General features: G+C 41.4%; 1 long non-coding RNA gene across 1 annotated transcript; it reads left to right on the top strand.

The window, feature by feature from the left end:
• Positions 1-244: 244 nt before the first annotated feature.
• On the top strand, positions 245-5,164 carry LOC311289872. The gene is made up of 5 exons (XR_014627231.1): positions 245-805; positions 1,030-1,057; positions 1,214-1,459; positions 1,831-1,992; positions 4,963-5,164. It is a non-coding gene; the product is annotated as an uncharacterized lncRNA (long non-coding RNA).
• Positions 5,165-12,948: the final 7,784 nt, after the last annotated feature.

Genomic DNA, 12,948 nt, shown 5'->3' with positions numbered 1-12,948 from the left:
TATATGACTGCAACATATATCTATACATATATTTGACTTATCTGAGATCACAATATATGCCTGCAACATATATGAACATGTATGTGTCCAAACATGTAAAGAAAATATTTGAGTTCATCCATATATGATACCATATATCTGCATATATTACAGTAGCCTATAGTATTGGTTTCTCGCATATATGGACAGCATTAATTATAAATATGTGACATACATATTTGTTTTCAACATATTTAATAAATGTATGTAAACATACACTGTAACCCTTTACTGTAAATTTACAACGAATTTCTTACAGAATTGTACTGTATTTCCATAATACAGTATTAAGATGTATCTTTTACAGAACAGCTGTAAATATACAGCACATTTCTGTTTTCGTCCTGATAAATTCGTTACCATCATACTGACTGAAAAGTCATTGCATTGTGGGATTGATTTCTTTCGCGCTCAATTCAGTTCAAATGTGACGCGTCATGCGAGCAGCAGCAGCAGACAGTAACGTTAGGCAGCTACAACAGGCAAACTCGTTTTGTCAGCGGGATTCAACTGAACAAAATAATCATTCCTGTTATCAAGATAAACAATGTCTGCGAATCTGTGAGCAATTTTAAAGCTTTTTTGAGGTTCGGTTCGTGTTTCAAACATTAGTTGCCTGTGACGCAGCAGAAAATGGACGACGTTAACGGTAGCAGCTACCTGAAGACGGATGGAAGAATTTGTCATTGAATAATCTAACCTGCGCGTGACGATAAGTGGGATTTAGAGTTTGAGAAGATGGAGAATTGTTCAACTGAGTGATACGGTAAGCCAATATATATATATATATTTTTTTTTGCGTTTTGTGTGATTGTTTTCACGTATTTGGTTTGATTTTGCGAACGCGGTTTAACGTGGCCGCGCAAGCAATTCACTGACTCTGTTCCACCTGTTTACCAAGTAACGTTAACTTCGACATTTCATATAATAGGCAACCTTTACCATGCTATTTGCATGACGTGCATTTGATATATATTTTTTTCGTTTTAGGCTTTGTAATCTGATGGCCATTGTTAATGTAAGTGCTTTTAAGTAGTGTTACAGTTATAGTCTATGTGGTAAAAAAAAAAAATGCTGTCAAATTCTGTCAGTTCTGTGATCGTGCTTTTGAATCGTTGTCAGAATTTTGCTAGCACATGAAAATCCATGTTCCTAATGCTGTTTTCAAATGTAGTAGGCCTATTCCTGATTGCCATCCCATGGTCCTACAACTACTCCCTAATTCAAAGAAGTTAGACGGTGTTATCCTTCAAGCAGATAAGTAGAGATTATTCAGCAAATCTCATTAATTTGTAATATGTTTTATGTTTTGGTTCTGTTGATCAAGGTTGTGCTGTCCTTTTTAAAAATTGTTTCAGGAATTTGCATCGCTGATGTCCAGCAATCTACATTTGCCAGAAAGTCCACGACTTATTTCCTGGTATGTAAACATTAAAGGGGTAGATGAAACCTAAAATGAAAAGCCATCATTTACTCACCCCACTGCAAAATATGTTTTTCTTAATAAGTGTTTTCTACAATTCTTACATGAAGAAGCATTTAATAGACACGTAAAAATTGTCTTGTTTTCTTAAAGAATAAGTCAAAATTAAGTGAGTTTATGCTTAAAACAAACAAAATTATATGCCAGTGCATTTTAGCATTCTAACCAATTTTAATTTTTAGTTGAAAAATGTAATTCATAGAACTATGAATAGACAACTACATCGAACCACAGTGGAACCCACAGTAGTTATTTTAATTATTAATATTATTTATTTATTCTTTATTTATTTTTTTATTCCATTACAGGTCAATCTCTAAGCAACCAGTGCTGGATATTAAGTTTGGAAGGTCAAGGTGTGTGTGAAGGATCACAGCCTCTTCATCACTGGCCTGGCAGCGCTGTTTGCCTCCTCCTATAACTTCAGCTTGCAGTACCAGGAAGAGGCAGCACCTTGAGTTTGTTCAGAGGTTAGTCATTGGCATATTTGCCATTCTCATATATATATATATATATATATATATATATATATATATATATATATATATATATATTTTAGGGCTGTAGCTATCGATTATTTTAGTAATCGAGTATTCTACGGATTATTCCATCGATTAATCGAGTAATCGGATAAAAAATTGTGGTAATAAAAATAGATCCAAGTGAACAACAGCCTTTAAAATTACTTAAAGACAAATAGGTAACACTTTACAATATGGTTCATTAGTTACTAAGAATGAACAATATTTATTTCTACAGCATTTATTAGTCTTAGTTCATGTTAATTTCAACATTTACTAATACATTATTAAAATTAAAGGTTGTATTTGTTAACATTAATGTAATGAACTAACATGAACAAACAATGAACAGCTGTATTTTTATGAACAAATGTTAGTTACAAATGTAGTTATTGTTCATTGTTAGTTCATGTTGATTAATACATTCATGTTAACTAATGAGCCTTATTGTAGTGTTACCCAAATAATAACAAGCAATAATTATTGGTTCAAATAAAGTATTGAAGTAATCATATGGGTTTTATTGAACAACGCTGTTAAAATACACCATGTAAATATGATAACTAATGAACATAACATTTAATTCAAATGTCAACTTAATCTTTCATATTTGGTCACTTCTGTATGATAGAAATGCAACAGCTGCCGTAATTTCTTGAAAAGAACATGTGCACGTCAAAACATGCAAGCAGTGCAAGGGTTAAACTTTTATTTTGAAATCGCGATGAACAACAATTCGCACATGAGAATATATGCGATTGCGAATATATTTCTGAATATATTCAGAAACATACTTATGTATTCTCCTGTGTTGGCGAAGATTTATAAATGAGCTGCGTTACGAATCTTGTGAAACGGCGCAGCATGCGTGCGAACGTTATATAAGCCACACAAACTCACAGCACGCAGAGATGGAGTTTGAGAAACCCGAGACGCTCCACGCATAAATGATGACAGTAAGTTACTATGAAACACGCGTCCGGGGTTTTGCGTTCCCAAATGCACATTATTGGAAACTTAAACAAACAGCACATGCAGAGACTGAGTATGTGTGGAGCAGCGTTTACTGTGAACAGAGCTGAGGTACTTTTAACACAATCTGCACGCATGTAAATAATTAAACCGTCATGCTTCTCTGTGGGAGAAAAAAAAACAGCGCATATATTTATTTAACTTAATCTTAGCCTTTGTGATTTCACAATATCATGATTGTAAACAGTTAAATATATCGCGTAGCCTTAGAAAACTGTGTAATAATGCGGTTCATGGACTCTCGTCTGTGGAATGCGCCACTTCCGGTATTTTGCCGGTTACTCGACACGGGTAAATTGCAATCAAGGATTTTTTAAAATCGAGTATTCGACTTTAATCGAGGAATCGTTACAGCCCTAATATATATATATATATATACATATATTAGACTGAATTGTGTCACTAACCTTGACTTGACAGTATTTATTATGTTGACTACTGGTATGAACAATATGGCCCTGGTTTCCATACAGGGCTTAGCTTAAGCCAGGTCTAGGCCTTAATAAAATTAGGGTATTTAAGCAGATTTTATAATAATGTATCATTAAAAAAAAAAAAAAAATTACTGGTGTGCATCTTGAGATAAAACAGTGGCAGTCATATATTTTAAGATATGTCAGTGCAAGTTGTTTTCAGTTGAAGGATTAGTGAAAATTCTGTCATTAATTACTCACCCTCATGTCGTTCCAAACCTGTAAGACCTTCGTTCATCTTCAGAACACAAATTAAGATATTTTTGATGAAATCTGAGAGGTTTCTGAACCACCCATAGACAGCAACGTCTGTGCAACTTTTAAGGCCCAGAAAGCTAGTAAAAACATTGTTTAAATAATCCATGTAACTAGTGCATTTTTGTGTAAATTTGGAGTGCTGTCAGTACAGAGAACAACGACAAAAATCGATGTTGCCTACACCGTGTTATCCTCTTTTTAAAATTTGCACCCTGTTGACTTCAAGTTTTAAACCTGCTTTTAGCCTCTTAACATCCTTGATGTGTCATACAAGTGCCCAGCCATGTGAGTGATTCCTTCAGAGTGAACACGGGTGAATCTGACTGCAGTAGATGTGAAAGATCTTGTTGAAACATCTACAAATGTCCGTATATAGGTGAAAATGCCCCTTGAAATCAATTTAAGGTGGCAAATATTACCCCTTAATAAAAAATGTTAATTTCTGTCACTGCTGTAAACTGACCACTGCATAGAATATGAAAAATATGAATATCTTTGTCAGTCAGTTGTCAACAGGCCTAAACAAGCCATGGCACCAAGCACAGAAACACAATCAGTAAAATGTTATCTAATTATTATCAAGAAAACTTTGAAAATATCGATCGAGACATATTTTGTCAATATTGCACACCCCTAATGCATGGTATTAATTTTGATTTCTTCGGGTCTTAAAAAGCCTTAAATTTGACTTTAAAAAATGTGCAGAAACCCTGCATCATAATATTTAGGTTGAACCACTGTAGCTATAGATTTACCAATGTTTTTACCACTTTCCTGGGCTTTGACAGTTGCAATGATATTGATATCAATGGAAGGACAAAACTATCAGATTTCATCAAAAATATCTTCATTTGTGTCCCGAAGATGAAAAGATTAAAACTTTAAATCTGGCAACCCCACTTCCAAAAATTTAGTTAGTTGACAGTGCGCATGTAAACAGACACATTGAGTTGATGTATTTTACCAGGGCGGAAAAAATATCAGTTATTGATCACAACATCCAACATTGCATTTTTTTTTTTTTTTTTTCACAACATCCTACATTGCATTTTTTTTTATGTTGTTCAGTTTTAGACAGCTTTTGTGCTGTCTCTCTTTGTCAAAATATATACACTCAGTTAATAATATTTAATTGTGTTTTTTTTCTGCCTTTTAGACGCTTTCTTGACATCAATCCTGAACGTGGATCAAAAACAAAGAAAGGACAAGTAACTTCAAAGAAAACTGGCCAAGTTGTGCAAAACGAACACCACTGTAAGCCTACAGGTGTCCTCACTTCTGCGAAACCTTGCAGACTTTGAATGGGATTTCGTTTGCACTTTTATGGACTTCAAAAAAGAAACAGCATTTCACTGTCGTTATAAAGCTTGGAAGAGCCAGGACATTTTTTAATAGAACTCTGATTGTATTCGTCTGAAAGAAGAATGTCAGATACACCTAGGATGACTTGAGGGTGAGTAAATCATGTGCTAATTAACATTTTTGGGTGAACTATTCCTTTAATTAAGTGCTAACTGTTACCTGTTTGTTGTTAAGTGTTAAAATTGCATTTTATGTTTAAAAAGTAATTCAGCCAACATGTTCACAGAAGGCAATTTAACTAAATAAATGTTTTAAAACCCAGAAAATGTTGTTTGCTTTTTCCTAGTGTGACTACTCTTATGAAACCTTAAAGTATAATATTTGAATTATGTAATAATAAAAGCAGTATTCCCTGTAAAAATACAATTTATTGCTGTCGACAAGTTTAATAATGTAAAATGTGGTATATACTGTATTTGGTAATTACAGTGGAGTACTGCAAATGCTGTTTACTGTAGTAGTGTTGTAAAAATACAGTATGTGGATGGCAACCCAGCTGCCAGTATTTAACTGTAAATTTACAGTGAAAAGTTTTACAGTGTACATGCATGTGATACTGATGCATTTTTAAAGCTGTGGCATATGGTTATGGTACTTTGTGGATGTATTTGTCAAAAATGACAAAGAAATACTATATTTGGTATTACTATATTAAAATACTATATTTGGTATTCACACAATAGACAAAATCTCCAACTATAGTCATTTAATTTCAAGGCATTCAGAATGATATAAGATTTGTACCCCTAATATATGTTAAAGTATGTACTATTGAAATAAGTACATATATGCATGTATAAATATATGCGTCATATATGCATGTATACATATATGCGTCATATATGCATGTATACATATATGCGTCATATATGCATGTATACATATATGCGTCTTACATATATTTCACATTTATGTGCATATACGGGAAAATATATGGCACTTACATGAAAACGGCCATTTTTGATATATTTTGAAATATATGTTTCATATATGTATATGTGTTTTACATATATGAATTTTGCATATATTCTCATATATGCAGCAGACATACATGGGCACTAACATTATATATGTAATTTACATATATTGACATATATTACATTTCTGTATGGGTTTTCAGTGCCGGGTCCAAACAAAGAGAGTTTCAGTTCTGAGAGTTTCACCTGCCAGCTGCTAATGTGTTGCGAGCATTCTTGCTGACCGCACAAGCCGGCATCCAGCCTACGTCCAACCGCCTGCGTTGGTGGTATAGTGGTGAGCATAGCTGCCTTCCAAGCAGTTGACCCGGGTTCGATTCCCGGCCAACGCATTGCCTTTTGTATGGCCAACTCCTTCTGTAACTCGTGGCTGTAGCAAAACTTTTGTATGGGTCTTTGGGCAGCAGTAAAGGACTAGGTCTCCCCGTCGGGGAATCGAACCCCGGTCTTCCGCGTGACAGGCGGAGATACTGTCCACTATACTAACGAGGAGCTGCAGAGACAGGTAGTCCCCCCCGATCAGCGCGACTGCAGCTCGCTGCAAACAGCCTTCCCATTTTCAGGAACGGCCTCATGCGTCATTTTAGGCCATCGCTTCACAAGGAGCCAGTGCAGACAAAAAAATCATCTAATGCTATTTAAATATGAAGTGTCTGTATAAAAGGTGTTACGTTATTAAATTAGAGAGCTTGTTTTTTAATAAAAAGCTTGGTAGGTCAGGTCAATAAGTTCATGCCTTTTTTTTCAGTGCCGGGTCCAAACAAAGAGAGTTTCAGTTCTGAGAGTTTCACCTGCCAGCTGCTAAGCGAGCATTCTTGCTGACCGCACAAGCCGGCATCCAGCCTACGTCCAACCGCCTGCGTTGGTGGTATAGTGGTGAGCATAGCTGCCTTCCAAGCAGTTGACCCGGGTTCGATTCCCGGCCAACGCATTGCCTTTTGTATGGCCAACTCCTTCTGTAACTCGTGGCTGTAGCAAAACTTTTGTATGGGTCTTTGGGCAGCAGTAAAGGACTAGGTCTCCCCGTCGGGGAATCGAACCCCGGTCTTCCGTGTGACAGGCGGAGATACTGTCCACTATACTAACGAGGAGCTGCAGAGACAGGTAGTCCCCCCCGATCAGCGCGACTGCAGCTCGCTGCAAACAGCCTTCCCATTTTCAGGAACGGCCTCATGCGTCATTTTAGGCCATCGCTTCACAAGGAGCCAGTGCAGACAAAAAAATCATCTAATGCTATTTAAATATGAAGTGTCTGTATAAAAGGTGTTACGTTATTAAATTAGAGAGCTTGTTTTTTAATAAAAAGCTTGGTAGGTCAGGTCAATAAGTTCATGCCTTTTTTTTTCAGTGCCGGGTCCAAACAAAGAGAGTTTCAGTTCTGAGAGTTTCACCTGCCAGCTGCTAAGCGAGCATTCTTGCTGACCGCACAAGCCGGCATCCAGCCTACGTCCAACCGCCTGCGTTGGTGGTATAGTGGTGAGCATAGCTGCCTTCCAAGCAGTTGACCCGGGTTCGATTCCCGGCCAACGCATTGCCTTTTGTATGGCCAACTCCTTCTGTAACTCGTGGCTGTAGCAAAACTTTTGTATGGGTCTTTGGGCAGCAGTAAAGGACTAGGTCTCCCCGTCGGGGAATCGAACCCCGGTCTTCCGCGTGACAGGCGGAGATACTGTCCACTATACTAACGAGGAGCTGCAGAGACAGGTAGTCCCCCCCGATCAGCGCGACTGCAGCTCGCTGCAAACAGCCTTCCCATTTTCAGGAACGGCCTCATGCGTCATTTTAGGCCATCGCTTCACAAGGAGCCAGTGCAGACAAAAAAATCATCTAATGCTATTTAAATATGAAGTGTCTGTATAAAAGGTGTTACGTTATTAAATTAGAGAGCTTGTTTTTTAATAAAAAGCTTGGTAGGTCAGGTCAATAAGTTCATGCCTTTTTTTTCAGTGCCGGGTCCAAACAAAGAGAGTTTCAGTTCTGAGAGTTTCACCTGCCAGCTGCTAAGCGAGCATTCTTGCTGACCGCACAAGCCGGCATCCAGCCTACGTCCAACCGCCTGCGTTGGTGGTATAGTGGTGAGCATAGCTGCCTTCCAAGCAGTTGACCCAGGTTCGATTCCCGGCCAACGCATTGCCTTTTGTATGGCCAACTCCTTCTGTAACTCGTGGCTGTAGCAAAACTTTTGTATGGGTCTTTGGGCAGCAGTAAAGGACTAGGTCTCCCCGTCGGGGAATCGAACCCCGGTCTTCCGCGTGACAGGCGGAGATACTGTCCACTATACTAACGAGGAGCTGCAGAGACAGGTAGTCCCCCCCGATCAGCGCGACTGCAGCTCGCTGCAAACAGCCTTCCCATTTTCAGGAACGGCCTCATGCGTCATTTTAGGCCATCGCTTCACAAGGAGCCAGTGCAGACAAAAAATTCATCTAATGCTATTTAAATATGAAGTGTCTGTATAAAAGGTGTTACGTTATTAAATTAGAGAGCTTGTTTTTTAATAAAAAGCTTGGTAGGTCAGGTCAATAAGTTCATGCCTTTTTTTTTCAGTGCCGGGTCCAAACAAAGAGAGTTTCAGTTCTGAGAGTTTCACCTGCCAGCTGCTAAGCGAGCATTCTTGCTGACCGCACAAGCCGGCATCCAGCCTACATCCAACCGCCTGCGTTGGTGGTATAGTGGTGAGCATAGCTGCCTTCCAAGCAGTTGACCCGGGTTCGATTCCCGGCCAACGCATTGCCTTTTGTATGGCCAACTCCTTCTGTAACTCGTGGCTGTAGCAAAACTTTTGTATGGGTCTTTGGGCAGCAGTAAAGGACTAGGTCTCCCCGTCGGGGAATCGAACCCCGGTCTTCCGCGTGACAGGCGGAGATACTGTCCACTATACTAACGAGGAGCTGCAGAGACAGGTAGTCCCCCCCGATCAGCTCGCTGCAAACAGCCTTCCCATTTTCAGGAACGGCCTCATGCGTCATTTTAGGCCATCGCTTCACAAGGAGCCAGTGCAGACAAAAAAATCATCTAATGCTATTTAAATATGAAGTGTCTGTATAAAAGGTGTTACGTTATTAAATTAGAGAGCTTGTTTTTTAATAAAAAGCTTGGTAGGTCAGGTCAATAAGTTCATGCCTTTTTTTTTCAGTGCCGGGTCCAAACAAAGAGAGTTTCAGTTCTGAGAGTTTCACCTGCCAGCTGCTAAGCGAGCATTCTTGCTGACCGCACAAGCCGGCATCCAGCCTACGTCCAACCGCCTGCGTTGGTGGTATAGTGGTGAGCATAGCTGCCTTCCAAGCAGTTGACCTGGGTTCGATTCCCGGCCAACGCATTGCCTTTTGTATGGCCAACTCCTTCTGTAACTCGTGGCTGTAGCAAAACTTTTGTATGGGTCTTTGGGCAGCAGTAAAGGACTAGGTCTCCCCGTCGGGGAATCGAACCCCGGTCTTCCGCGTGACAGGCGGAGATACTGTCCACTATACTAACGAGGAGCTGCAGAGACAGGTAGTCCCCCCCGATCAGCGCGACTGCAGCTCGCTGCAAACAGCCTTCCCATTTTCAGGAACGGCCTCATGCGTCATTTTAGGCCATCGCTTCACAAGTAGCCAGTGCAGACAAAAAAATCATCTAATGCTATTTAAATATGAAGTGTCTGTATAAAAGGTGTTACGTTATTAAATTAGAGAGCTTGTTTTTTAATAAAAAGCTTGGTAGGTCAGGTCAATAAGTTCATGCCTTTTTTTTTCAGTGCCGGGTCCAAACAAAGAGAGTTTCAGTTCTGAGAGTTTCACCTGCCAGCTGCTAAGCGAGCATTCTTGCTGACCGGACAAGCCGGCATCCAGCCTCCGTCCAACCGCCTGCGTTGGTGGTATAGTGGTGAGCATAGCTGCCTTCCAAGCAGTTGACCCGGGTTCGATTCCCGGCCAACGCATTGCCTTTTGTATGGCCAACTCCTTCTGTAACTCGTGGCTGTAGCAAAACTTTTGTATGGGTCTTTGGGCAGCAGTAAAGGACTAGGTCTCCCCGTCGGGGAATCGAACCCCGGTCTTCCGCGTGACAGGCGGAGATACTGTCCACTATACTAACGAGGAGCTGCAGAGACAGGTAGTCCCCCCCGATCAGCGCGACTGCAGCTCGCTGCAAACAGCCTTCCCATTTTCAGGAACGGCCTCATGCGTCATTTTAGGCCATCGCTTCACAAGGAGCCAGTGCAGACAAAAAAATCATCTAATGCTATTTAAATATGAAGTGTCTGTATAAAAGGTGTTACGTTATTAAATTAGAGAGCTTGTTTTTTAATAAAAAGCTTGGTAGGTCAGGTCAATAAGTTCATGCCTTTTTTTTTCAGTGCCGGGTCCAAACAAAGAGAGTTTCAGTTCTGAGAGTTTCACCTGCCAGCTGCTAAGCAAGCATTCTTGCTGACCGCACAAGCCAGCATCCAGCCTACGTCCAACCGCCTGCGTTGGTGGTATAGTGGTGAGCATAGCTGCCTTCCAAGCAGTTGACCCGGGTTCGATTCCCGGCCAACGCATTGCCTTTTGTATGGCCAACTCCTTCTGTAACTCGTGGCTGTAGCAAAACTTTTGTATGGGTCTTTGGGCAGCAGTAAAGGACTAGGTCTCCCCGTCGGGGAATCGAACCCCGGTCTTCCGCGTGACAGGCGGAGATACTGTCCACTATACTAACGAGGAGCTGCAGAGACAGGTAGTCCCCCCCGATCAGCGCGACTGCAGCTCGCTGCAAACAGCCTTCCCATTTTCAGGAACGGCCTCATGCGTCATTTTAGGCCATCGCTTCACAAGGAGCCAGTGCAGACAAAAAAATCATCTAATGCTATTTAAATATGAAGTGTCTGTATAAAAGGTGTTACGTTATTAAATTAGAGAGCTTGTTTTTTAATAAAAAGCTTGGAAGGTCAGGTCAATAAGTTCATGCCTTTTTTTTCAGTGCCGGGTCCAAACAAAGAGAGTTTCAGTTCTGAGAGTTTCACCTGCCAGCTGCTAAGCGAGCATTCTTGCTGACCGCACAAGCCGGCATCCAGCCTACGTCCAACCGCCTGCGTTGGTGGTATAGTGGTGAGCATAGCTGCCTTCCAAGCAGTTGACCCGGGTTCGATTCCCGGCCAATGCATTGCCTTTTGTATGGCCAACTCCTTCTGTAACTCGTGGCTGTAGCAAAACTTTTGTATGGGTCTTTGGGCAGCAGTAAAGGACTAGGTCTCCCCGTCGGGGAATCGAACCCCGGTCTTCCGCGTGACAGGCGGAGATACTGTCCACTATACTAACGAGGAGCTGCAGAGACAGGTAGTCCCCCCCGATCAGCGCGACTGCAGCTCGCTGCAAACAGCCTTCCCATTTTCAGGAACGGCCTCATGCGTCATTTTAGGCCATCGCTTCACAAGGAGCCAGTGCAGACAAAAAAATCATCTAATGCTATTTAAATATGAAGTGTCTGTATAAAAGGTGTTACGTTATTAAATTAGAGAGCTTGTTTTTTAATAAAAAGCTTGGTAGGTCAGGTCAATAAGTTCATGCCTTTTTTTTCAGTGCCGGGTCCAAACAAAGAGAGTTTCAGTTCTGAGAGTTTCACCTGCCAGCTGCTAAGCGAGCATTCTTGCTGACCGCACAAGCCGGCATCCAGCCTACGTCCAACCGCCTGCGTTGGTGGTATAGTGGTGAGCATAGCTGCCTTCCAAGCAGTTGACCCGGGTTCGATTCCCGGCCAACGCATTGCCTTTTGTATGGCCAACTCCTTCTGTAACTCGTGGCTGTAGCAAAACTTTTGTATGGGTCTTTGGGCAGCAGTAAAGGACTAGGTCTCCCCGTCGGGGAATCGAACCCCGGTCTTCCGCGTGACAGGCGGAGATACTGTCCACTATACTAACGAGGAGCTGCAGAGACAGGTAGTCCCCCCCGATCAGCGCGACTGCAGCTCGCTGCAAACAGCCTTCCCATTTTCAGGAACGGCCTCATGCGTCATTTTAGGCCATCGCTTCACAAGGAGCCAGTGCAGACAAAAAAATCATCTAATGCTATTTAAATATGAAGTGTCTGTATAAAAGGTGTTACGTTATTAAATTAGAGAGCTTGTTTTTTAATAAAAAGCTTGGTAGGTCAGGTCAATAAGTTCATGCCTTTTTTTTTCAGTGCCGGGTCCAAACAAAGAGAGTTTCAGTTCTGAGAGTTTCACCTGCCAGCTGCTAAGCGAGCATTCTTGCTGACCGCACAAGCCGGCATCCAGCCTACGTCCAACCGCCTGCGTTGGTGGTATAGTGGTGAGCATAGCTTCCTTCCAAGCAGTTGACCCGGGTTCGATTCCCGGCCAACGCATTGCCTTTTGTATGGCCAACTCCTTCTGTAACTCGTGGCTGTAGCAAAACTTTTGTATGGGTCTTTGGGCAGCAGTAAAGGACTAGGTCTCCCCGTCGGGGAATCGAACCCCGGTCTTCCGCGTGACAGGCGGAGATACTGTCCACTATACTAACGAGGAGCTGCAGAGACAGGTAGTCCCCCCCGATCAGCGCGACTGCAGCTCGCTGCAAACAGCCTTCCCATTTTCAGGAACGGCCTCATGCGTCATTTTAGGCCATCGCTTCACAAGGAGCCAGTGCAGACAAAAAAATCATCTAATGCTATTTAAATATGAAGTGTCTGTATAAAAGGTGTTACGTTATTAAATTAGAGAGCTTGTTTTTTAATAAAAAGCTTGGTAGGTCAGGTCAATAAGTTCATGCCTTTTTTTTTCAGTGCCGGGTCCAAACAAAGAGAGTTTCAGTTCTGAGAGTTTCACCTGCCAGCTGCTAAGCGAGCATTCTT

This window comes from Rutilus rutilus, assembly GCF_951802725.1.
Source record: "Rutilus rutilus genome assembly, chromosome: 4".
Classification (NCBI taxonomy): Eukaryota; Metazoa; Chordata; class Actinopteri; order Cypriniformes; family Leuciscidae; genus Rutilus; species Rutilus rutilus.
The sequence above is the reverse complement of the archived record's forward strand: the minus strand, read 5'-3'. Positions and strand labels throughout refer to the sequence as shown.